This window comes from Rosa chinensis, chromosome 1 (assembly GCF_002994745.2).
Source record: "Rosa chinensis cultivar Old Blush chromosome 1, RchiOBHm-V2, whole genome shotgun sequence".
NCBI lineage: Eukaryota > Viridiplantae > Streptophyta > Magnoliopsida > Rosales > Rosaceae > Rosa > Rosa chinensis.
In genome coordinates, this window is record NC_037088.1 from 11,660,057 (window position 1) to 11,687,796 (window position 27,740).

Genomic DNA, 27,740 nt, shown 5'->3' on the forward strand with positions numbered 1-27,740 from the left:
GCACCTAATTTTAATTGCATGTTGGAGTACTATGTGGATTTGAGAAGGCCAAGTTGTTGTTGGAGTTGGTTTTGGTTCTACTTGTTGTCCATCAAATGCTTTCATGAAGACATAATTGCTGCTCCTAATTGGACTACTTGCAAGTTAGGCCATGAAGTTACCCTATTCTTGCTTTTGTATAAGTTTCCTTTTAGTTTTGTACATGAGACGGGGATGCTTTGTTAGTTCTCCTATTCTCTTTTTCTTTTTTCCTTGTATTTTATTCGTCGGACTTTTTATTTTTCTTATCATTTAATAAAATTAAAATATTAAATAGGGGGACGGGCGATGGACACCCGGGGTGTAGTGGACTCTTCACATTTGGGTTTGAGGGTGGAACTTGTCCCCATATTGTCCACTTATAAGGAACTAATATTGCCTAATCTCTTATTTATTTATGTAAATAATAAATAATAAATTGAAAAATAAAATAAAATAAAAAACATGTCTAAAGATCACGAAGCTCAACCAAAACTACCTTACAAACATCTAAGGGAATCAGATGCATAGATGTTATGGGTACCCTTGGTGATATATCTCAAAAGAGATCCTACAAATTTCTTCCCCATAGTAGAAGGAGTTCTTAGAGCATCTCCAACCATTTAGCTATAAGTCATTTTGACTTTGGCTTTTTGGTAAAGGGATCTCCAACCATGCTCTTGCTTTAGCTATTTTGACTCTTGAGTTATAACTAGAGTCATTTTGACTCAAGTTTGTAGAACAAAACCAAATTCCTTTGGCTGAAAAAATGGTGGGCCCTGCTGCATGTGCTACAATTGTAGTTAATTAATTCTCGAAAATAATTAATTTATTAAATGACTTTGACTTTTGACTAAAGATGGTTGGAAATGCAAAAATTGAATGAATAGTGATGACATTAGGGGAGTCATATTTTGCATATGGCTTTGGCTTTTGACTAAATGGTTGGAGATGCTCTTACATAATAACAATTAAAAGTAAAATATAAACATCAAAACCAAACAAAGCCCAACAAACCCAAGTCCATACCCATCCAAGTAGCCTAAATGCCTCACGTAAAAGTTGCAGACCCAAAAGGGTGGGAAACCCTAACACCAAGCCCAACTAGAACTACTAAGAACACCCAGCCTCTTGAGCACCCAAGCTAGCCACAGTGGACCACCATGCCGCCTCTAGTCGACGTCACTAGAAGAAGAGGCCTACCACTACCGCCTACTGTGTTCTTCAGCACACCAAACCGCAACCGACCCCACCCCAAAAACAAGGATCGGTGCTTCCTTTTTAAGCCCAATGTCAAAACACTCATGACTCAATGACCACTTACCGAGCACGCCACCACGAAAAACCTCGACCACCATTTGCAACCAACCCTACAGAACTCGATGCCCTAAGATCCTGTCCAGCCAGCATATATAACTAATCGTGATCCAAACCTGTACAACCTAAGAAAGAGGTTGATGTGAAAAATGAAAATATCTAGAAGTCATGTTAGCTAAGTTTACGTGTCTAATCTTTAGATTGTAACTAAAAAAAAAATCTATTAGTTGGGTTGAAAACTTAAACATCCTCTAAGTCAGGTTGCAAGTGAAATGATAGAAAACAAAAATCTAGAGTGGTGTTGCAAACTCCACGCCAAAGCTTACAACCTTGAGTTCTAATCCAACAAGATACTCTTAAGAAATTCAGGGCAATGATAATAAATGAAAAAATTTGAAAAACTCTTACGAATAACATACCTTATATATTTGTAGATACCATATTTTGAAAGCCAAAAATTATAAAGAGAATATGGTCATGAATGCATAGGTGATACACAACAACAGTGTGAACTTCTTTTTTTATGATCTACGAAAACTAAACTAGTATTTGTATAAGTTTGAAACATGGTGCGATATATAAGAGTTTTCCTCAATGAAAATGCTATATATAATCTAGTCATATAGATTTATTTCTTTCCATATGACTTTCTACAAACTACTAAAGGGTACAATGAGAAGCAAAAAGTGGATGGAAATTGTATTAATTGGAAAACTAAATCAGGAACATTTGATGATATAGATTGGGTGTAGAATGAAAAGAAAATTTATTGGGTTTAATCTAATAAATCATTGTTAAATGGGGTGTAAAACTAATTTTGTCAAAAAAAAATATTGTCTAACAATAAAAGACCTTCATGGGAAATAAAAATTTATGCTGATTGAATGGGAAAATTTTCATAAAATATGACCTGATTGAGAATTTTGCCTTTCCAATTCTTATCTATTTTCTTAAACCCTAAAGGACAGTCAAAAGTAAGCTACTGCCTAGAGAACCTAGCCAAGTTAGAAACCCTATGTAAAGATGTATTGGATAATGTCGTGCTTCAAGTAACCAAGTATCCTTATATTGCCGGAGTTTGGATTGAATTAATAAGGTCAAATTCAAACTCAAATTTATTCACAATAAAAGGACCTCCGAACGCAAAGAGGGCATCTTCAGAGATGCATGCCAACAGCCATTACATCTTTTGCTTCATCCTCTTTAAGAACCAATGCATGCTTCAATCTTCGCTTCTTTCTTGGTTTCTTCGAACCAACTGAGGCCAGCTTTAGCTTCGAAGGCTTCACATTCTTAACATTGGGTTTGTTTTGCTACCCACTAGCCACCCTAGTGGTGACTCCACCAAAGCTTCTTCAAGCATAGGCAACTCCAAGTTAGGTTTGAAGTCCATACTGATTGGCACAATGGGAGTATTCACCAATTGCTTGGATTACTATAAATGATTATTGCCAAAGATGGCGGCATGGCGGCCTTCTGGTGGCCCTTAAGATTTTAGGGACAGTTGGTCTAGGTTCAACGACTGCTGCAAGAGGCTTAAAGTGAAAATTCAACTTTCACTACTAATGCTTAGTTGACATTCCTGAAATAGTGAAGAAAACTAGAAGAGAAGAGTAGGTGTCGCAATAGATAGATATAGAGCTCAATATTGGTTCTAAAAATCTCTCAAACATACAAATTGATGTTGCAGGAGCACCCTTAGGGCACAAAAAACTAGCACTGCCCAACGATAATAGCACCAGTTGATTCCCGACAGAGCTCAAGTTAAACCTTAGGTCAACCTTATCCCTAGGCATTGCCGTCAGTAAATTTAAAGTCGCTGGAACAATTGGCTCCCCAATATAATACAACCCTTTTGTGGATGTGCTAGTAGTCCACAATTCTTGGAAAACTTGCTCATACTTAAAGTGCAGTACTATTGCAGTCGCGCTAGAGGCAAGCTCAAAATCCAGAATAGGGTATGCTTGCTTCCCTTGCAAACAAATAAATATTACACATGACGTCCCACACTTTTTTGGGCATGAAAAAAGAAATATCACCTAAGTAACTTCACGTATTCTCTAATGAAACAAAGTTCATAAATTATAAACTTTGAGACCTAGCTTTCAAATAAAATCTTAAATTCAAAGTGTAGAACTTGTTGTGTCGCTTTAGTTAAAAACAAATCTCCAAAAGCCACCCCCAAGACTTTGTTGCAAAACCATAACCCACTCCCCTTCCACACCACCCCCCCCCCCCCCCCCCCCCCCGCCCCCCAACAATTCCAAGCCTCATTCGCTTAGAAGCACACCACTGAGAAGTGAGAACAGCAGCTTAGGTTGGAGTGTCCGAATTGCAACCATAATTGAGCTGCAAGAAACAAAATCTAAGTTTAGATCTGACATGTATACCCAATAAGCCCTATCGCCATGATCGAGGGACAAGGGTCGTCTCACGACCAAGGCAACCAAGTAATTCTTGGGGAAGGCCTCATATCGAAGTGCCCATATATATATATATATATATATATATATATTAAGATATAAAAAATATCAAAAGAAAAAGATGCAGAAGTCAGAATTGTAGAAGACGATGCTGAAGAAAATCAGACCCATGAGGCCTCAACTTTGACTATGTTTTTTTTTGTACTTGTAAGTTAAGCACCCCAAAATTTCCTCTTTCTTCATCACTCTAAGATTAGAAAAGAAGATAATCAAAAGTTTTCCTCTCACTTTCACCAATTTGGGCTAAAATGGAACGTTGACTACTGAAACCTGAATTTCTGATTCGGTTCTGCTTCTTTCAAAGGCAAATAGTAATATTTTTTAGTTTTATATCTATTTAAGCCATTGACAAATTCTCATAGACACATAGAAGCAATCTTTCTTTTCCTTTTTCTCAATCGTAGTTTCAATTTCTAAATTCCATTCTCTGTTCTAATTTCATAATTAGAAAAGTGATACAAATATTGTAACAAGCAGTCAAGGTCTCAAGTCCCAAATTTTCAGGTTAATAAAATCATGTTCTATTGTTCTGTATCTTTTTGGAAAGGTTGAATTATTGTTCTCTTTCTTTTGGTTGGATTTTGGAATTATTGTTTTCTTTGTGTGTGGTTGGAACCTGAAATTCTTGTTCGTTTTGTTTTTGGTTGGAATTTGGAGACCCTTAAATTTCTATTTGATTAGTTTCAGTACTGAATATGTCTACTACTAAAAATTTTCTAAATTGAAACTAATAAAGTCTTATTTACGATCAACTATGTCACAAGAACGATTGAATGAACTAGCCATGTTATAATTGACCAAAAGAAAAAAACCAGCCACGTTATCTATTGAAAGAAAATTGTTCAAAAAATTTTAAATAATAATAATTTTATCAACATTTTTGCATCTCAAAAGGCAAAAAAAAAAAAAAAGGTCTTCAAATGAAAACTTATCTTAACTTGTTGTTTAATTATTGGCATTGTTACTTTTTGGTTTGTGTATATAATCCTACTATGTTTTAGTGTCTACTTAATTTTGTTGACCTATCCTAAAAAAAATTATTAAAAAAAGCCTCTCTAAATCTTGCCTTACGCCTCACTTTGTCAAAAGACAACCCAGCAAGGACCAAACAAAAGCTCGGAGAATCGAACATATATAGTACGGAACCAAGTGCATCACCATGGAGCCCCAAGAAGAACAACATGAGGGAGACCCACAGGGCATTTGAAGTAGCCTCTTAATAAAGCCGCCTACTTAAAGAGGGTTGAGGAGAAGTTTGAAGCCGTGTAGGATTATCTACGTTTTAATTTCTTAACTATGCACTTAGTTGCAGTAAAGTTTCATTAGACGAAGTTCAATAATACATTTAATCCTTTCCCTTCTCTCCTCTAAATGAGCTTGCAACATTAGAGGCCAGATCTCGAAATTTAGAATGGTCCAATGGCATGATTACCAAAATCTACAAAATCAAAGGTGGAGTTAATGCCTGGAGTAATTTAAACCACAAGAACCAAGTCAAAATTGGATTTAGTGCTACTATCATAAATAAATCAAATAAGAGGGGGGGAAGAGTAGGATGGGGATGTGACTCAATTATTGGTAGAGCAAATTTCAACAAGAAGAGCCAATTACTGGTTTGTGGTTTCATATGGGGTTCTGCAGTGGTGACAGAGATTACAGATTTAGTGGTTTTGATGTTTGAAAATGGCGTTGAATATTTGAGATCATGGATTTGGAGAAGGTCATCCGACTGCACAAAGTATATTCTAGAAACTCAGGAAAGGTCTTTGACAATTGGAAATTGATTGTATTGTTTGATAGAAATAACATCTTTAGTTGCATCCAGTTGCTTATGCAGATATATATTTTCTCTATTGAAAGAACCGAAATCGGTAGATTTACGTCTTTTGAATTTAAGTATTAGGAGTTTAGCATTTTAGGCTGTCATAGATAGAACAAGTTTTCTTTTATCAAACAAGTAGAATGAAATAAGAGGTTAAAATTGGTAGAATATACTTTTTAGATAAAATCTCAAGTGTTTTTGCCAAGAGAGATTTTATATACGTACACATCACTAACTTTTTAATACACATCCCTATTTTTAACATTTTAAATCAAATTTCATGAGTAGATGAAATTATTAAAAGAGACATATATTAGAAGGTTAGAAAAAAAAAATTAAATTACACTATCTCTTCTCTGCGTTCGTCTCCCAACATTAACATGAACGTCACCGTCATAAACCCCTTTCTATATTTGTATATGCCTAAAGAAAAGATCCACATGAATGATTATTTGTATATGACTAAAGAAAAGATCTACATGAAATGATTATTTTTATTCAAAATGTGAAGATGAGATAATTATTCAATTCCTAAATTATTATTCACCTCTACCATGTAAACAATCTATCTCTTTCAATCTAATCCTACCTTTCCATCAATCTCCAACCAGCAAAGTCAACAAACAAGATAAATGTTATAAACCTTTTACCCAAATTTCAAAACGCATCTAAATATAAGATTTTATTTGGGTCACGTGTTACTATCTTAGGTCTTCGATCATGCTGTGTAACGAAACATTGATCTTTGATACAAGGTCGATTGACTATGGTGCTAAATTGATTGATAATGATGTTGGTTTATGAGAATTGAGGGTAGTTTGGATATTCTTGGGTTGTGTATTTAGTAAAACGCTAGAAGAAAAGATTGCATATGTGGTGTATTGAGTAAGGGATGTGTATTAAGTTATTAGGGGTGTGTATTTAAAACTACTATTTTTCCAAAGTGCTAAATGGAAAAAACATCAAGCATTATTTGAGCCACACGAATTTTTTTGCACAACAATTGGTATTAGGGTCAGATTCATCTTAAGTTCTTAACATGTCATTAAAGGAATTAACCACTCAAATTTCGATTGCACAACAACACATGAATTTTTTTCATTGCTAGCTAGCGATAAAAACATATGTCTTCGATCTCATTAACTACATATAATCAATCACAGTTTAAAGCAATCGATATAAATTATCATGTATTTCCATCCATAAAGCTTCAAGTACCCAAAAATTAACCAAACACTGATTACATGAAAATGCTCTTGTAAATTTGTAGTTGGGTGGTTCTAGTTGGACCTGCAAATTTGATATTTGGACCTCCAATTTTTTTCAATTATTAATAGACTTTGTCAAGTCATATGAATTCGAAAAACAAATAAGGACAAAGAGATAAAAATAGAAGGGAAAAAAAAAAAAACTCTTCTTACCTCCCCAAGTATAACATTCAATTAATTTTTTTTCTGGAATTTCCTTATATCGCCTATATATTTCCTTTTTTTTTCTTTTTTCTTTTTGTGGATCTTTTTTCTCTTAAAAATTATGAGGATATTAGATTTACCATTCCCTAGCTTTTCCCTGCTATTGATCAGCTGACCTTAGACAATATATGCAAGCCCGTTACTCTTGTGGAAGTTAAAAACTCTTTATTTGATATTGGAGGACTTAAGGCTCCTAGCTGTGATGGTTTTCCTGCCATATTTTTTCAAAACCATTAGCAAACCTATTCTGGTGAAATCTTCAAAGTTGTTCATGATGCTTTAAGTCCTGCAAAATTCCTCCAGGCCTTAATCACACCATCATCTCTCTCATTCCAAAAATTGATGGCCCTCAACATATGGCCAATTTTCGACCTATCAGCTTGTGTACAACTATCTATAAAGTTATCTCCAAGATCATTGTTGCTAGAATAGGCCTTTGATGCAGCACTTAATCAGTCCCAATCAAGTAAGCTATGTCCCTGGTAGGCCCATTTCTGATAATATTATGATTGCTTAAGAAATGCTTTTTAAATTCAAAAAATCCTCTGGAAATTTGGGAATTTTTGCTTCAAAGGTGGATCTCTCTAAAGCCTATGATAGGCTGAGATGGAATTTTATTGAAATGGTTCTTTATGAAGCACAATTTCCCCAGTCTCTGGTTAAGCTCATCATGGACAGCATCACTTCAACTAGCTTTCAGATTTGCTTCAATGGTGAATTGACAAACTCCTTTAAAGCTCAAAGAGGTATTAGACAAGGGGATCCATTCTTTTTATTCTTTGTATGGAAAAGCTTTCACACCTTATCCACTCAAATGTGGATATTGGAAGTTGGAAACCTGTTAGGGCTTCTCAATCTGGCCCTAAAATATCCCATCTTTTCTTTGCTGATGATCTAATGTTGTTTGCTGAGGCTTCCTCCCTTCAGGCCTGCAAGCTCAAGAGATGTCTTGATTTGTTTTGCTCTCTGTCTAGACAAGCTGTTAGTTATGAAAAATCCCTGATCTTTTGCTCCCCTAACACTTGCAAGAGGATTGCTGTTGCTATCAGTAAAATTTGTGGATCTCCCTTAACCAATGATCTTGGGAAATATTTAGGTATGCCTCTCATTCATTCCAGAGTTAACAAGAATACTTATGCTAGCATCTTTGATAAGATTCAATGCAGACTATCTAGCTGGAAGAGTAAGATTTTGAGTATGGATGGTAGATATACCTTGGTGCAATCTGTTACTTCTGCCATTCCCAATGTAGACTGCTAAGTTACCTGTGAGTTTGTGTGAAAAAATTGACAAATTGAATAGAGATTTCATTTGGGGTGACACACTATTGAGAAAAAGAAGGTCCATTTAGTCAATTGGAATACTGTTTGCCAACCAAAGTTGTTGGCTGGCCTTGGGATTAAGAAAACTACTAACATGAATCAGGCAATGCTTGCCAAAGCCAGCTGGAGGATCTTTCAAAAGGACAGTGGTCTTTGAGCTTCAATGTATGCTGCTAAATATTTGCATAGCTCCAATATTACTGAGACAAGTTATTAACCTCCTACTGACTGCTCAAGCACTTGGAGAAGCATTTCTCATGGTGCTGAGCTGCTAAGGAAATGCCTAAAATGGCATGTTGGTGATGGGAGCTCTATTAAGTTTTGGCTTGATCATTGGCTCCTTCCCTCATCCCTCATCTGTTTGGCTCTTCCTACTGCTGACATTAACATCAATGCAACCATCAATAGATTTTGGACTTATGAGGGCTGGAACCTGGATCTTCTCTCTTCCATGGTCCCAGGTGATATTGTCAATCAAATTATCAATATCCCTACTGGTTTTGATAATTGTGGTTGTGATTCTTTGATTTAGGGAGCCACATCTAATGGTGCATTCACAGTCAAATCTACCTATAATTTTAGTTTTGATTTTTCCAACTCCCAAAATTCTCAATGGGCTGCTTTTTGGGAAAGTAATGTTCCTCCTAAGCTAAAAACCTTCTTGTGGGCTGCTTTCCATAAGAAGCTATTAACTAATGTTCAAAGGACTAGAAGAGATTTTACCTCATCCTCCTTATGCCCTATCTGCAAGGCTGATGATGAAACCCTCATCTTGGGGCTATCTTTAACTCCTTCTCCCTGGACTGGAAGGGTTGGATTGCTGCTCAACTGCATTGTCAGACACTGATTCAGAAGAATATTAAATGGTGCAATCTTTTCATATTTATTTGTTCGTTTATTTGGAAATGGAGAAATAAGGTTGTTTTTGATCCAAGGTTTATCATGCCTACTTGTCGTAATAAAGTGATCTGGAACTATGCTGCAGAATGGACTAATGCCAATGTTAAATTGAATGTTGATACTATCTACAAGTACATCCCTCTTGCTTGGAAGAAGCCTATGGCTAATTTTTACAAACTAAACATTGATGGGACTAGATCCTCTTTAACTTGCAAAATTGGTGCTGGGGGTGTCATCAGGGACCATATGGGTAACTAGATCACTGGTTTCCAAGTCAATTTGGGAACTAGAGAAATTCTTGATGCTGAAGCTAGGGGTTTATTCTACGATCTTAAACTTGCTGTAAGCCTTCACATCTCTCATCTGGAGGTGGAGTATGATTCTACCATTTTGGTGCAACCGTACAGCTTATGCAGAAAGCTGAATTCTCCCTTCATTCCCTGGGTTCTCTTCTCAAGGGCTGCTCAAATATGATGGATGCTATGGAGAATGTCCACTTGTCCCACATCTTCAGAGAATGCAATATGACAGCTGACTCTTTAGCTAAGGAAAGCATTAATCATGAGCTTGGTCTCATCATCTTTGAGAATCCGCCTGTTCATGCTGCTTAGACTTATCTTGATGACATCTCCTGCTCTAACACTTAATTCTTTTTGTTGTTTTGTCTGGGCCTTTTAGGCCCCGCTTGTAACCCAAAAAAAAAAGTTTGTAGTAGGTGGAGATGCTTTGAATGTGATAAATGCAATGGATTATAATGGTCTGGATCTTAATATGGTGGGTGTTGTAATGGATGAAGTTAGGAAATAGAAGTTGGAATTAGAGTTATGTCTTGGAAGCATGTTAGGAAGAAAAAGAATCGAGTTGCCCATGGTTTGGCTAGAAAAGCTTTAAACTTAGTGCAATCGATGTATTGCCAAGAGGTTGGTCCTCCTTGGCTAGTTGATTTACTTGATGTAAACTATGGTGTAAGAGATTGAAGGGGTAATCCTTTCTGGGGTCTGTTATTACCAAGGACTAAAAAATTGAAAATTTCGGCGAAATTTCCGTTTTTTTGAAGGTCCGATATTTCCTTTGCATACCATCTATATTTCAGTTGAAATTTTGGGAATTTCCCGAAACTTTGGGAAATATAGATATAATCTTGATATATCGCCGAGATTTTGGGAATTTCTGGAAGATTCCAAGTCTAACCACCATTTGATCTTTCCAAGTCCAATCTCCATTCTCTGACATGGCCCACGGCCCACTACGTGGTGGACATTTAGTTGATTGAAAACTTGATCAAAAAATCAAGTCCAATCTCCATTCGCTGACATGGCCCACGGCCCACCACGTGGTGGACATTTAGTTGATCGAAAATTCGATCAAAAAATCAACGCAGGTAGCAATCGAACCTTGGTCACCCCATTGTTCATTCAGAGCCTTGGCCAACTCTGCTGCACATGACTTCATGTTTTGTTTGCAACGTTGTAATACATATTGATTTGCCTACGAATTTAAAAACTTAGGTGCATGTCCAATTAATAACTAACTTAGAACAATCAATCGCTATATTGAATTATTTTAACCAAATGTTCAAAAAAAAAATTTACACCAACATGTCCAATGTTAATCCTATAAATAGTTCATATGCTACCATTGATTCCTTGCACCGAAGGAAACTTGTAGTTTCTTTCTTCACTTTTTTCTCCTACTACTTCTTCACTCTAAAATTTTGGTAAGTAATAATTTATATTATTAACCATTTGGTTATTATTGTTTTTATTGTTCTAATTATTGACAATTACTGCATTTAATATTTGCTGTCTTAATACATTCCTACATTATCTCAATACACTCCTACATTATATAGGAGATTAGTAAAGTATTGAGATATTAAAAAAAATTAGTTAATCCAAGTCCTTGCATGTCATGCCCCGATTTTTAACACTCGAACAAAAATCGATATATATAATCCCATAATTATACATGCGTGATGATTCAACCATAAATACAAATACCTGGAAAGCTTTTTCCTTTTAAACCAAGTACAAACTAATGCCCTGAACCCACAAAGTCAATATATACTCGCTCCGCAGAGTTATATATTACACGAGTTTACAAATTAAATTGCCACAACAAGATAATAAGTAAATGCTCCTCAGAGCTTACTACAAATTAAATTGTCACACGAGTTTACAAATTAAATTGCCACAACAAGATAATAAGTAAATGCTCCTCAGAGCTTACTACAAGCGGAAGTCTTAATAACGGTAAAGTCACAAAAATGGCTTCCTACCGTAAAGCTGCAAATGGTGCTACCTCAGCATTAGCCACGATTATCTTGACCTGCAGGATTAACCCCTACACCGTTTGAATGGTGCACCGGGTTGCCACACAACAAAACCCGGTAAGCTTTTGCAAGCCCGTATGAGTAACTCAAACCACACATGCACAACTCGCCCTACGAGGAAACCCATCAACTAGTAAAAAGAACACATACCCTGTTTTCCCAAAACAACACATTCTTTTCTCAAAAGAAAACAACTCAAATCACCCCGTGACGAAAATTATATTAATTGAAACTCTGACAATTCAATATGCACTTCCCCAAAATTCACCACAAAAGCCACCCCGTGACAGAATCATTTAAATTGAAACTCTGACAATTTAAATATGATACATAAGTCCTCCCCGTACATTTAAAAGAAAGAATCCCCGAAACTCCCTTTTAAAACACATTCTCAAATCAACACAAGTCACCCCGTGATAAAATCATAATAATTGAAACTTTGACAATTAAATATGATACACAAGTCCTCCCCGGACATTTAAAAGAAAGAATCCCCGAAACTCCCTTTTAAAACATATTCTCAAATCAACACAAGTCACTCCTTGACAAAATCATAATAATTGAAACTCTGACAATTAAATATGATACACAAGTCCTCCCCAGACATTTAAAAGAAAGAATCTCCGAAACACCCTTTTAAAAACACGTACTCATGAGCATCAGATAGCTCTCAGCTATCCCCCATGATGTACAATGGCAGCAGACTAGAGCTCTAACTGATCGTATCTACAAACCCGGCCAAAGGCGTGAAGTCCCGATATATATGCCTGAGGTCACTCCCAGCAATCCCGAATCCTCAGACCTCCCCGGTCGTCAGATCAAAACATTTCAAAGCGGTCACTCAGGACCAAAAGTTACTCAACCCTCAAAAGGAGATGTCACCCCGTGACCTCCGATCATCAGACCTCCTCTGTCATCAAATCAAAACATTAAGCAAGTCGCTCTGGACCCAAAATGTTAAATCAAATCAAAAGGAGAAATCACCACTTATGACTCTCAGATCTTCAGACCCCCGGTCGTTAGATCAAAACATTAAATCAAATCAAAAGGAGAAATCACCACTTGTGACTCTCAGATCCTCTGACCCCCGGTCGTTAGATCAAAAAACATTAAGCAACTCACACCAAATCTTGACACTTTTCAACAATAGAAATTCCCAATTCCTAAACAATGTTTCCCAAAAAGTCAAGCCTCAAACAATAGAATGAAACCCATCAATTCATATTGCTTAATTCACCTATCAACCCATAAGAATATACATATTTCACGTAAATATATATATATATATATATATATATCTATATAGACAAGTGGTCATTCACTCAGAAATGCCACTAATACTAACTATAGTTTGCAGTTAACTAAATAACTCTCAAAATAATAAAGGTAACTTCGTTCGTAAATAAACATTATGAGATTACTCACCTCGAAATTCCCGCTGCGTCTTCAATACAGAACCGAACTAACACTCACACCAACAACTCCTCCAAATCACCTAATCACCAATGATCTCAAATCATTGAATCACCAAGTGATTAAAGTTCGAATCCCCCAATCGAACAACAACCCTGAAAGTAACGCCAATCGAGGCGAAACCTCATTCGAGACCACCCAAAGTCTCCGGAATACTTCTACAATCGATGTGACAAAACCACAAGTCGATCGAACGCTCAAATCCTCACAGATTGAATCATCGAACTGTCCGAAACCGTAAAAATCACAACATATTCATACGATCTCCAAAAATTACGTATTATATATCGAAACGCTTGTATCGACGAGTATATGATATATAATACTAGAAACTATCCAATGCATGGCCGGAAGGCCTCCAAAACGCCACCACAGTTGGTGGCACAACCACCACTGGCCAAAACTCAAAACTAGATTAATCTAACCGTCCAAAATGTCAAGAACACCAAATAAATCAACTTTAATACCTAGGGTTCAAGCCAACACAGCCTAGATCACCACCTATCGCCACCACAAGCCGCCGTGAATTGTTCACCTTGAGTTGATCCGATTCCAACGTGAATCGATCAAAACAAACACCACAGATCGACCAAGGAGGCTTCTACGAACTCAACCCAGAAAACTTGAAGCCGTGACGTTGCCGGAACTAGGATTTCCGACCGGGTCCTACTACACTCGAGTTCGCCGCGTTGCTGCACCACCGTGACCGAGAATCGATACTAGAGGCCACCACCAGGAGGACCAGAACAAGGAGGCGAGTCGGTCTGTCCAGGTCCTGCCGTTAGAGGTCGCCGGAAAAGTCTGGTCGGATCGCCCGGATCCCGGTCGGGTCAAACGCGCTAAAGAGAGAGAATGGAGGATTTGAAACTTTCCAAAAATAAAAATGGAAATTTCCCAAAACAGCAACCCTTATATATAAAACTTTCCAAATTTTCAAACACACATAACTTTCTCATACGAACTCCGATTTCCGCGTTCCATATATCCACGAACTCGTATCAACTCGCTCTAAGACTTTTGTGAAGGAATTTTTCGGGGATACCAAAAGAATAAAAATTCAAGCCTTGCACCCCCCCCCCCTAAAATCATATTCTTCGACTAATAATTCGTCCGAAACACTTCCGCTCCGTCAACGATCCACGAAACAGTCCGATAATCACAAAATTTAATTACGGAAAATCCTTGAAAAATAAATCTGAATTTCCGGGGCATCACACTGCAGATAGTGAAGATTTTGTACCTCATAGATCTTCACAATACGTACACTCAAGACTCTACAAATAGAGATGATGAAGATAGTGAAGATTTTGTATCTCATAGGTCTTCTACGTTGTTCTAAGTTACTCATGTAATTCAAGGTGTAATGTATGATATATACAGATAATGTATATAAGGCATGATGGCCAAGCCTCCCATTGAGTTTCCAGCTATAAAAAAAAAAAAAAAAAAATTAAATTTAAAATTAGATGTTTACTTCAAAAAATTTCAGAGTTCACTCTGCCAATAAACCCTTCAGACGACAGATAAGATCTGTCGTCTGATATGGAAATTATCTGTTGTGTATCCAGCTGCCGTCTCTTATGGCATCAGACGACATATATCCTCCGTCGTCTCTTCCTCACTCAGACAACAGAAGTTTTGCAAGGCTCTGTCGTCTGAACAACCCAACACTGAAGGATTTGGGACTTTCTGTCGTTAATAATCACATACAACGACAGATTAATGTTGTTCAAATGAACTACAAACAGCAGTTTTATTACTACAGTTTTAATAAAACTGCTGTTGTCTGACATGTAATAAGAACACATTTATATGTTGTCTGAAGTTACCAAAATAAAGGCTTGTTTAACAATCTGTTGTCTGAATGCATTTTCAAAGACATTTGATTGTTGTTTGAAATTCACTTAAAATTGGGTAAATTATAACTCATCTGTCGTCTAAATAGTTTTAAGAGTTTATTTTTATGTCTTTTGTCTTGTATTCCAACCACTGTTTTAAGTATTTATGTTGTCTGATAGACAATATAACTATATGAAATCATGTACTTGTGTAGTTTGATTGAGGTTAGAAACTCACTCTTCTGTTGTTTGAAGCACATTTGAAATATAGATAACTTGTTACTTCTGTTGTTTGATAGAACAAGAAACAACAGATTTTGGTACGATTTAGTTGTTCATTTTCATGGTGAGACAACCTATGTTGTAATCTTGCATTGGTTGTTATCCATATGGACATCATTCATTTTGGAACAATACAAAAGGCTTGTTATATATATATCATCAAAGTCAAAAAGCTTGAAGCCAATTCAGAACCTAATTTAAGAAAACACCATGCAAAACTAGACTACTTCTAACCCAAAAGCAAATAATTATAGAGTAATATTACTCCAATGCCAATGCAATATGTGTGCAGCTAGCTGTGCCACTTCTTATCACTTGATATCCTTCGTACCATTGCGAAAAAGATAAATGTTGGGTCAGTGACAGCTCTTTGTAGTAGGCAAAGACCAAAGCTGCATCAGCATTCATCCTCTCCCCCACAAAGTTGCAACGCTTTCATTAGCTACCTTCCTCAAAGGTTTCAAAGATCGCAAAGAACACAAATCTTCATAACAAAGAGCAATCCAAAATCTATCATACTCTTACAAATCTTCATGCTATAAATAATCTTACTAAGCAGTCATTTTTCTTGGATTTAACAATAAGTAATAAACAACATAACCCTTGACGCCATACAGATCAAACACAAGAACTTTGATGCTAAAGCAGTAAACTATCACAAGTTTATAATAGAAGGCTAAGCTTGTAGGTTTTGGTAAATTAGTTTTATCCTAGAAATTCAAATGACCATAATTGTAACGTAGTTATTAGCATTTCCATGACTTCTTGGATTATAGAAAAGTACCTGAAGTGTGATGGATAATTTATCTTGAACTATCCAAGTTCAATTAATACTAATAGTGGTGTGGAGCACCAATAACCCATACAAAGTTATACAGTGCCTTCTTAGAGGAGGATTTGACAAAGCAGCACAAATATTTTCCTATATTTTATTTCTCACTGGTCATTGTGTAAATGCAATAGCTTATATATTCTCTAAGTTTTCCATGCAAAGTAAAAGAAACAAAGGCAACTGAACATCTTATAAAGCAGCATTTAGCAACTTATCACCTTTGCAAGGCCACCAAGTAGGATCACAGACTTTTGCCTCTTTAGACCCATTAGTCCTGTGTATGTAGCTTCTACATTTGTTGCCTTTTTGTCATCAACCCAAGTTACCCCATGGATATCCTTGCATACTGCATAACAACACTAAACCAGTGAAAATATATAAATTTGAGCCACAGGCAAAGTTAAAGGTTTGCTAACAATCATTGATGTTACGATTTCAGTCCAAAGAGTAGGAACAAAGAAAAAAAATCACCAAACTGAACATAAATTCATATAGAAAACAAGTATCTTTCTCTTATCTTTTTCGTCGTTTCCTGAAGTTCTTTCTTCCATATTACTGACTGCAAAATAAGCATCAATTCAAATTTAGTAAAATGCTAAACAAAAGATATATATGACAATTTCTCCAAGAACTGAAATAATGAACGTAAAACCAAACAAAGGTGATGACTGGAGGAGGACTTGGCAAATTTTCGTTTTCTGTTGTAGCTAGATCATATGCTATTGCAGCTTTTTGTTCCATATCCTGAACTCGTAGAAGTTAACCTTATACAGCACCTAGTCCATTAAACAATCGTTTTCATTAAAAACATATGAGTGGCACAACTATATCTCAATAAAATCAAAGCATCAGATACCAAGTACCAAACATATTACTGACTCAAAAGAACCTGAAATCTGAACAAGTAAATTTTGCCAAATGTGAGAAATTGTTCATTACTACTTTTCAATACAACGTTGAAATCCAATTCGGAACCACAAATTGTGAAATGAATATCTTTCTATTCCACCATGGTAAAGAGCAAGACTACCTTACTTAAGTATTGGTTTTGTGAAGAGCTACCACTTTTGACAACCTCATCTGAGTTCTGCTTCTTATGAACAAAGACTTCAACTTTATTTCCATTTTCCATAAACCCACATGAATCTCGAGATAAGAACCAGAGGTTAAATGATTCAAATAACAGTTCAAATCCCAACAGATAATCAGAAGATACATTCAAAATGCTGTAATTTTCCCAAATGCAGACCAAATTTGGAAAAATCACCGAAAAATCAGGTTGCTTCAGAATAAGATGAAACTTTCCAGATCTTTTGCTAACTAACAGAACAGAAACATGTCAAAATTTCAGGATATTTGAAGATCAGTAAGTAGGGTAAAAAAAAACCAAAAAGAGCTGTGCTGCAGGGCAGTTTCTGCAGAATTCCAGCTAATTGTTCTTTCTTCAAGAAGGAGCTAAGGATTCAAACTTATCTTTCTTCGGGAAGTTAGCACATTTCCATGACTTCTTGGATCAACAACTTGGTGAACCTTTCTGTTTTCAGCACCGGAATACTGCCTCACTACACAGGCATAAGCTTTTCTATTTGTATCCTACACATTTGTTAACACATAAACATACCATTAGGAGAACTTTCAATGCAGGTATTCTATTACAATAAATTCAATCTTAAGAATAAAACATTCCTACACTGGAGAAAAGGCATTCTCCTAACATAAAAATATATCTTATCTTTATGTACACCACTATAATTTCAGTTAGATACCACATGTTAAAGTTCATTACTGTCCGACTAATATGATATGGAGAAGCCTACAGAAAACCCAATCTGCACCTTACCCTCTTCATGCATCAAAAGAATGGAAGTGGGATACTAGAATGGACAATAATATACAATAATATACAAACGCGCACACACAAGCTAATAAGGGTCACCGCTGCATAATAACAATAATATACAAGCACACACACAAATTCCCTTTTTCAATACTTAGAAAAGATGACAGTCAACTAATAGATATAGCTTAGTTTAATCTCATCAATTTCTCAAATGCAGAAAAGATGAGAATCAACTAATGACAACAACAACATTCATACCCAACGATCAAACAAACAATTACATTCATATATATACTATTTTTGTAATAAACTAAAATGAACTAAAGTATTCGAGCCATCCCTAAAGCCCCTAACAGTCAACAAATTATGCTCTTCACAAGACTTGTTGCATCTACATGCATTACTAATAACTAGACAAATTAAAACTCAATTGAAACTTACAATCTAGACAACACAAAAGGCCCATTGTACTGAACTTTAACATCTTCCAGAGTCAAATTAAAGCCTTCCAGCAAAGTTCACAATGTCGGTCTACAATGTTTTCCTCGAAGTCCCAAGCAACTTCCTATACACCACAACACAAATTTCAGTTACATACCACATTTTAACTAATGAAATTGAAATCCTAAACCGTAGAAACCCTTACTAGTTTTGTACCTCTGCTTGGGTTTTGAAAAAATTGGTCAACTGTTGCCTCCAGAGACGGTGGTGGTTGTACAGGTGCCAATCAAAACCCAATCAAACATCAATATCAAAAAACCCAATTTCTTTTTTGTTCAATCAGAAAATTTGAAGAATTGAATCTTGTCCTGCAGTACGAAGAACTTACAAGAGAGAGGGGGAGAGAGAGTTGGAGGTTGAAGATTAAAGCGATTCGCGACCGAGGGAGAGAGCCCACTGAGAGTGTATCTAGTAAGAGTGAGAGCGATAGTGAGTGAGAGAGATGCTGAGATCGATGCTAAAAGAACAAACCATCCCCAAATCAAATTTTCAGCAAATTTTAATGAAAACCTATACCCATAAAACACCCAAATCGAATTCAAGAACAAACCGGCCATTCCCAAATCCATTTCTAAACCCTTAGCAAAAACCCCAAATCAATATCCAAGAAAACCCTAAAACCCAAAACAAACCAAAGTCGAAACACTAAGATTGACGAAGAAAGAGGCTTACCTATGAACAACAGTGAATGAATTCTTTGGGCTCGTTCCTTCTTCAAGTTGAAGAACTCCACCAACAGCGACGAGAGCCACAAGCTCGGAGAGAGGTTGAGAAAACTCTTCTCTCTCCAAAAACCCAGCTCAGGAAGTACCTCTAGGTCGATTGAGACATGAATGAATCGATTTGAGTTTCTATGGAATGAACCTCTAGGTCGAGAGATCTAGGCGCGATGGAAGAAAGCTGAGTTTATGAAAAATTCAGTTAAGTGTGGGAAAAACACGGGGTCTTAGGGCAAAAAGGATGGATAAGTGTAGTTGTGCCAAAATTTTATTTTTGGTCAGACTGGGGGAAATTATTTTTCTGTCTACTCAGACAACATATAAATGTTGTCCTAATTTTCAACCTTTAACGAGAATTTATCAGTTTTTTCAAACGACAGTTATCTGTTGTCTGAATTTTTCAACTTACAAAAAAGATGAAAAAACTGAAATAGTATGGATTCTCATGCTATTCAAACAACAGAATTAATTTATATGTTGTCTGAAGAAGTTTAAAACATTCAGACAACAGAAAACAAGAATTCTGTCGTCTGAAGTGTGTCGTCTGAAGGCATTATTGGCATAGTGGTTGTCGGCGATTCAGCATTTACTGTTTCATCTTAAATTATTACAAATTACTATATAATAATATTTATTCAAGGTTTTCTTTTCATATATAGTAGTCAATTGATAAAACAAACATATCCAAAAGTTTCACATAAAATTTCCATATTTTTCTTCAAATTTCCATCATTTTTCTTAATTATTTTTCGAAATTGATATATGATCGATATTTCAGTCGAAATTTTCATTTTCGGGACCATCGAAATTTCCTCGAAACTCGATATTTTGGTCATTGGTTATTACCTTCATGCCAGTATTAATAAAGTCCATACTTAATCCCAAAAAAAAATCTGATTTGAAATTTCCTTAAACTAAATTTATTGAATAGTATGATATAGTTATTACTCGATCTTCCAACCCAAAACCTTGAAATCCTTCTTTTAGCAACTTCAAAGGGATTCTAGCAACATCAAGATTGAGAGCCAACCCTCTGATTAATTTTGGTGGAGGAGAGACCTACTCATAAGAGAGCAATATCATGTGATTTTTTTTTTTTTGGGTACATAAAAGTTCAGGTAAGAGGGAGGCTTCCCTACACTACCAAGGCCAGGGAAAACCTACGACCTTAACCCAACAGGACTTACAAAACTGGCCAATGTCCCAGCTTAACCCATTTGTATGGAATTATGCAGAACATTTTCCAGATTACCCACCAACAAAGGATAGTCGGTTGTGGGATTCGAACGTGGATGGGGGCTCCAACACAAGACCGTCCTTACCAACTGAACCAACCTTTGTTGGCAATATCATGTGATTTTGATTCATTTTTTATCTCATGGTTGAAGATACAAATAAAAAGTAGAGTAACAGATTGTTGTATCTCATGTTCAAAGGTGTTTTGGTAAAAATAAGGAGGTCTACTTAGATTTTCAAGTATTCTAAAAAGTAAATTAGAAGTGTACTAAGTATGAGAGGTCCAAATAGCAAATTTGGAGGTCCAACTAGAACCACCCTTTGTAATTATGAAGTTTCGAAAAGCCTATCGATTATGTATGCGTGCATGCATGCACTCAATCACTTTGATAGATTTCAATTCCTATTCTCAACCCATGACCAATATGAGCTCGAAGTTTCCTTTGTAACCCTCGAAACTTCTTCGTAGTGGCTCCGCTCCATATTTTCCAATAGCACCAAATTCATCGATCTTCAAAATTCCATGATAGTATCAGCATATAGACTACCTCAGGTTGAAGTATCAGCATCTAGAATTCTAGATATACTCGATAAACAACACACATGCATGGTCGATGTGAGAAACGAATGTCAATCAGATCAAACTACATGTGGTTTTGGCGCAGTCAATTTTTGATGATGGTTGGTCGTGCACCATTGAAAAACTACACCTCAATAATGATCGAGCAGGCAATGCTAAGTGATACCTAGCCTAATTTCTTTTGTATATATGCAGCTAAGCTAGTGTGTTTTGAACAGACTGCACGCAATACAAAGATTCTGAGATTGAGAATCTCGCACATCAATACTTATCATTACCAAAAAGAAGCACTCAAAGTAATTATTTGTTGGAGTCTGATTGAACCTCATGGATCGATTACATAAACAACATGCATAGACATAATTTTTTTTTTTTTTTGGCAACAACACAAATGATATATTTATAAGCCCTAATGAATTAAGCAACAATAGCACAATTAAAAACTAAAACTCTAATTGAGTGCAAATAAACAAACTTGGGACATAGCACACTGATCTTGCTGCCTCGAGTTCATCTATGCATTTGTCAGTTTCAATGCTTTGTATTTTGATCTTTTAGGTTTGAGTTGTTGTAGGAGTGACTCTTTATAGCCTCTTGTTTGTATTCTCCCATTAGAAAAAAGAAAAAGAAAAAACCTTGAATAGCTAGCACGTACAATCCCTCAAAACCCTTGGAGCCAAAAAAAAATAAACAAAACAAAAAAGATTATACGTACACCATTATGAATGCAATATGAAAGAGAGAAAAACCAATCTTGTTTTTGGATTACCCAATGGCATATGAGTGCAATGCCAATACACCTATGCATTACAAACTACATAGAAGATTCTCTGAATTAAGACTTTTCTTTTTCTAAACAAAGCAAGAGAACTTAATTTGTTAATAGATAAAAAGAAAAGAATCGTAAATGATCCAATTGGTGTATCATATAAATATGAACACTAAAATGCATGCATATATGTTTGGCTTCTCAGTCAGGTTAATTAAGAATTGAATTGAACTAGGCACTCTCCCCTAGCTAGGCTGCACTATAGCACTTTAGATAAACCTCGTTTGCCTATAATTTATACGAAAACTAATGCATATGTACCTGACACAACCATGTTACTTTAACTGAGCTTGCTAGCTAGCTTCATAAATTTCAGATTGATTACGTATGTAACCTCCATTTCCATAGATTTCTATAAAGCAATCTATAATGGTTTTTCAGCTAGATGTGCATGCAATTCCCTATCTGATAGAACATGTTAGGATAAACACGAATAATTTTCATACACAATCATGGAAACCCAATAGCTTTTTTACTTATTTAAAGAGGAAACCCAATAGCTTTAATATCAAGAACAATGCACCAAAATTACGGTCCACAATGTGCACCGTAAATGTGTATTTACGGCGTATAAAAACACGATGTAAATGCTTGAACCGTAAAAGACATATATTTTTAATGGTGTGTTTAAGAGTGCTATAATTTTGCATCTAAGTACATTGTAATTAAATTTCTGCCAATTATTTAAGATAATGGAAATTTGGTCCTCAAAGAGATTAAAGAACTCATCACATCAAGCGTAAGACAACAACTTCTATGTTTAAGTGTTTCTACATATGGGCTGGTGAATTTATATATATATATATAACAAATTTGAATAGAGAGATAAAGTTTTAGGGAAAGCCAACAAAGATTGGTTTAGTTGGTAAGGACGGCCTTGTGTTGGAGCCCCCATCCAATTTCGAATCCCGCTGCCGACTATCCTTTGTTTGTGGATAATCTAGAAAATGTCCTACATAATTCCATATTAATGGACTGGGCTGGGACACTGGCTAGTTTCGTAAGTCCTGCTGGGTTAAGGTTATAGGTTTGCCCTGGCCCTGGTAGAGTAGGGAAGCCTCTCTCTTACCTGAACTTGAAGCCTCCCTCTTACCTGAACTTTTTCTATCCAAAAAAAAGCCACCAATACATGGTGAATGAATTAGGAAACATAAAAGTTCCTCATGACTTTGATTTACAATATAATTGACTCCAACATGCAAATTGAAGCATACCCACTAAGCTAAATTATGAGCACAAGCATTTGACATACAATTAGTTACTAGCAAAGAAATTATAAATAATGGTTGGCCTTGAATAGGAATGGGCGTGTGATTACATTGAGAACCAGTCTGATGAGGGCACCACAATAAATCAATCAATCATATATATAAAAAAAATTAAAAAAAAAAAAAACTATAAGTCAAGATGGAAAAAAAAGGAAATATTTGTGAGTGAGAATGCTTCGATATTATTCACAACTGTGTAAGAGGTATATATATCCTTATTGTACTACACTTGTACTACGTTAGTACAATCCTATACATGAAACTAATTTCTATAAGATAACTACTAAATACACATATTTTCCTAATTACTCACACGTCAACTAATAATGACTCACATGTCAGCACTCCCCCTTAAGTTGGGGCATTTCAATTGCAACTTTGTTGTCACAATATAGCTCCATAGCAGACTTGGGCTTAAAGCCCAAATCACGGGGTAGATTATGTAACCACAAGAGTTCACACACTCTATGTGCCATACCTCGATATTCAGCTTCAGCACTTGATCATGCAACAACCTTCTGTTTCTTGGACTTTTAGGTAACAAGGTTTCCTCCTACAAGGGTAAAGTAGCCAGATGTAGACTTTCTGATTGTGATACAACCAGTCCAATCTGCATCTGTATACCCACTAACATTAAGGTGTTGATGTTTATAGAACATTAAGCCCTTTCCTGGTGCAAACTTCAAATACCTCAAGATCCTCACAACAGCTTCCATGTGTCTTTCACTTGGATTGTGCATAAACTGACTCACAACACTAATTGCATAAACTACATCAAGTCTAGTGTGTGATAAGTAAATCAGACATCCCACCAACTTGGTATCGAGGTTTATCAGTTGGAACCTGATCAGGGTATTTTGCCAGTTTGTGGTTTTGCTCAATTGGCGTATCAATTCAACAACAATCTAACATGCCTGTTTTTGCCAAGATGTAATACCTCGAAAATTGATTATTAATTTATGATGATTTTCTGGAGATTATTAAGTGGGTTGTTAGTACGATTATGTAGTTCGGGCGTGGAGTGAAAATGTTTCGGATGGATCAATTCTCAAAACGTTTTATTTTCAAGGGGTCAAAGGGTTGAATTTTTATTCGTTGAGTTTCTCTGAAAACTTCCTTTACAAAAATTATAGAGTGCATCGATATGAGTTTGTGGACATGCAGCACACGAAAATCAGAGTTTATTTGAAGAAGTTATGGTCAGTGGAAGTTATTTCTATTTTTGGAAATTTTGGTATAATTAGGAAAAGATCATAAATTTATTTTCCGTTTCCTCATTTGGAAACTTTCCGAAAAATTTCAGAAACCATTCTCTCTCACCCAAAAGACCCGACTTCGAACCGGCGACCCGACCCAGCTAGAACTCTGCCTTCCGGCGGTGAAACCGGCGCCAAACGACTCAGACTTTCATTCTCTCCTTCCCCCAGCCACCGGCTTCCACCAACTCGCATCGGAGATGGCTGATCAAATGGCGGAAGTGGAGGTGATACCTACCTGGAGCGATTTCTCTCCTCTAGCCTCAGCGGGACATGAAATTGGTCAGGTTTTGAAGCTCTCTTCTTCCTCTTTCCATCCATGGTAGCCTTGAAGATCGATTCAATGTGTGGAGCAAGAAATCACAGTTTGAAGTTTAACGGTGGAGATTTTTCAGGCTTGATCTGGCTCGGTCTAGGTCGAATCGGCCTTAGTGCCAATTATGAAAGTTGTTCATGGTGTTGTGATCTTCAAGTTTGGTGGAGCTGATCTTCCTAGTTTTGAAGTCAGCCCGGTAGCACATAGGCTTCATTCACAACCACTTGTTGCGGCGTGTTTAGCCTCATCAGGAGAAGTTCTTTGCTCCGTTAGCCTCCATTCGTTGATACAAACATGAGGGTATGTAACTTTTGTGTTTGCTCGACTTTTTGGTTGAGTTGGATTATTTACGGTGTCGATTCGTTCTGTTTTCTATCCGTGAGGATCCGACCGTTAGATCATCCTCTTATTTGGGTGGTTTGATCTCAGAAGTGTTTGGAGGCCTTAGGTGGTCTCCGATGGGGTTTCGTCTCGATTGACGTATCTTTCAGTTTATAGTTCTTGTGTTTCGAACTTTAAAACAATTGTGTGCTTTGTGTTATATTGAGTGTGACCTTAATGTGATTAGGTGCTTGATAATGTTGATTTGGGAGTATTGTCATGATTTTGTGCTTGTCTTGGTTTGTGTATGAAGACGCAGTAGGATATGGAGATGAATAAATCTCACATTGTTTTGGGTGATAAATTAGTTATGTGATAGTTTTGGTAGGATTAATTGTTAGCTGTAAAATCATATTTGTTGCAAATAAATACTTGTTTTGAAATATATGAACTTGATCGTCAACGGTTCATGGGTAAGTAAAAACAAGGATTTGTTACAAATGATTTTCGGTTTGAGTAGATTGTGAAATATAGTTGGAGTTGTTTGGTGAAGTGAAAACATTGTTTTGCATGATTTGATTACTATTGGGTTGCGAGATGATTTTGAGGTTGTTGGAGATAAGGAAATAAACAGTATTTTGAGGCGATCAATTTTATTGTGATATTGAGATTTGAGATTGCATCTTGAGTTGTGTGATTATATAAATAGAGTGTGATGTAGTAGGACCTGTGTGGCAGAACCAATATGGCAGAACTAGTATGGTGATAATTTATGTTGTAGTACCAGAGTGGTGATAATCGATACAGTAGTACCATAGTGGTGATAATCAATACGGTAGTACCAAAGTGGTGATATTCGATATAGTAGTACCAATGTGGTGATAAATTGTATGATGATTGTTGTATAAGAGATGCGAATTATTGTTGAGTGATTAATGTTAAGATTAACATTGTGGTGATTTGTGTTATCAGTATATCAACGTGTATTGTTTCCTTCTAGTTTATTTTATTAATAAATTGCTTGTTTTCTTTCGTAATCTCCTAAACTAAATTATATGCAAAGATTACTATTTTTTGAATTGATTGGTTTTAATGTAATCTCTTGAACTAAAGGATATGCAAGGATTACTATGACTTCTATTGATTTGATCTCCTAAACTAACTTACATACAGGGATTACTATGATTTGCTTGATGTGCTTTTGATGTGATCTCTTGAACTAACTCATATGCAGAGATTACTTTTTACTTGATTTAATTATGAGTGCTTTACATTTTTCGAGAACTAGTTGTTGAGGTTTCAATGATTTTGAAAGGTCACTGAGGTGACAATTCGGTTGAGATCAATAGAGGATGATTTTGGATTATTGGGGTTTTAAATGTTTTAAAACGTTACTTTAGTTTGATTGTTTAGTTGAAGTTTTGGCATGTGGGTTTTAGTTTTGAGTTAACGTAAGTGTTCTTGCACTACACCAATTTTTCAATCAGACGACAGTGAAAACACTACACCAATTTTTCAATCAGACAACAGTTTTCACTGTCGTCTGATTATAGGGGCTGTTATTGTCTATCTCAATGCCGTCTGATACATGAATCAGACAATACCACAAAACTGTAGTCTGATAAAGTTTAGTAACATCAGCTACTATCCTGTCTATTGTCTGAATACCAAGAAGAAGAACAGCAATTGGTACTTTAACTCTTGTGCAAAGCAATTTCAGTTGGTAGATCTTGGAAGAACGTGACCTGTAAAGAACAATTAGAGAACATTGTTTTGTAAGCAAACTGTTGTATGAAGGAAGCTTGTACATCAACAATGTAACTTAATACTATTGACTGACTTCGAACAAGACAACAGGAAAACTATTAGAGCTATTGTGTGTCATTGTTTCAGACAACAGTTTTTTCTTTCTTTTTTCTTTATGTTCATTTGTTAGACAATGGTTTGCAATTGGTATTAAATTGTTTGAGATAAAAGAGAAGACATACATTCTGTATAATTGAACAACACATCTTTGATTCCAAAAACCATTTCATTCCAACAGCAGTATTCATCCTAACATTTACACAGGAATTAACCTTGCCCAAGTGCCTATATCTATTTCATTAGCTTAACAAGCTTTCAAGTTTCATGAGCTTTACATGATAATAAAAAAGAATACAATTTGCTCGATCTCCCAAGATAGTTGTAAGCAAAATCACTACAAGCTTGAAGCCTATTCCTTTGGTATTGTACCACTAAGATAGCTGTAAGCAAAATCACTGTAAGGAAAGAAAAGTAGATGCAATTAATAAACTGTCAAGGTATTGAGAGCATCATGATCAAATATTAAAGCTCTTATAAAAAGTAGATTGACACAAGTCAATCAAATAGTTTACGTACACTCGAGACTGATAAACTGGGGAAATCATATAAAAAAATAATAATGCAAAAGCCCTTGATCGTAAAATGCTTATCAGTTTGTGCTATGTACTTCAATAAAAAGAAAACAAGTCATCATTGCATTTCATCTGTTAAAGCAGATGAAACAAAAAATCTGAGTTCGCCTAGGAACAGCATGAGAGCTTTTTTGGCATTACAACAACTTTTACAGAAGTTATATAGGAATATCATGATGAACCTGCATCGAGGCACATAGTTTACACATCTGGACACCATTACTTCTAAATAATAACCCAAGTGCCTACTACATAAGGCGGGGATAGTAAACATTATGAGTTAAGTTATGAAAAGGAAACCTTGACACATTTGCAATTATTGCTAGTTCACACTACCTAGAAAAT

General features: G+C 36.0%; 1 long non-coding RNA gene across 2 annotated transcripts; it reads right to left on the reverse strand.

The window, feature by feature from the left end:
- Window positions 1-15,311: 15,311 nt before the first annotated feature.
- Window positions 15,312-18,945, reverse strand: LOC121050690. Of its 2 annotated transcripts, none has more exons than XR_005803574.1 (5): window positions 18,589-18,945; window positions 18,373-18,492; window positions 17,122-17,684; window positions 16,310-16,437; window positions 15,312-15,743 (listed from the first exon to the last, which is right to left on the reverse strand). It is a non-coding gene; the product is annotated as an uncharacterized LOC121050690 (long non-coding RNA). The 2 variants fall into 2 exon arrangements; XR_005803573.1 differs by having other exon boundaries at window positions 16,310-16,450.
- Window positions 18,946-27,740: the final 8,795 nt, after the last annotated feature.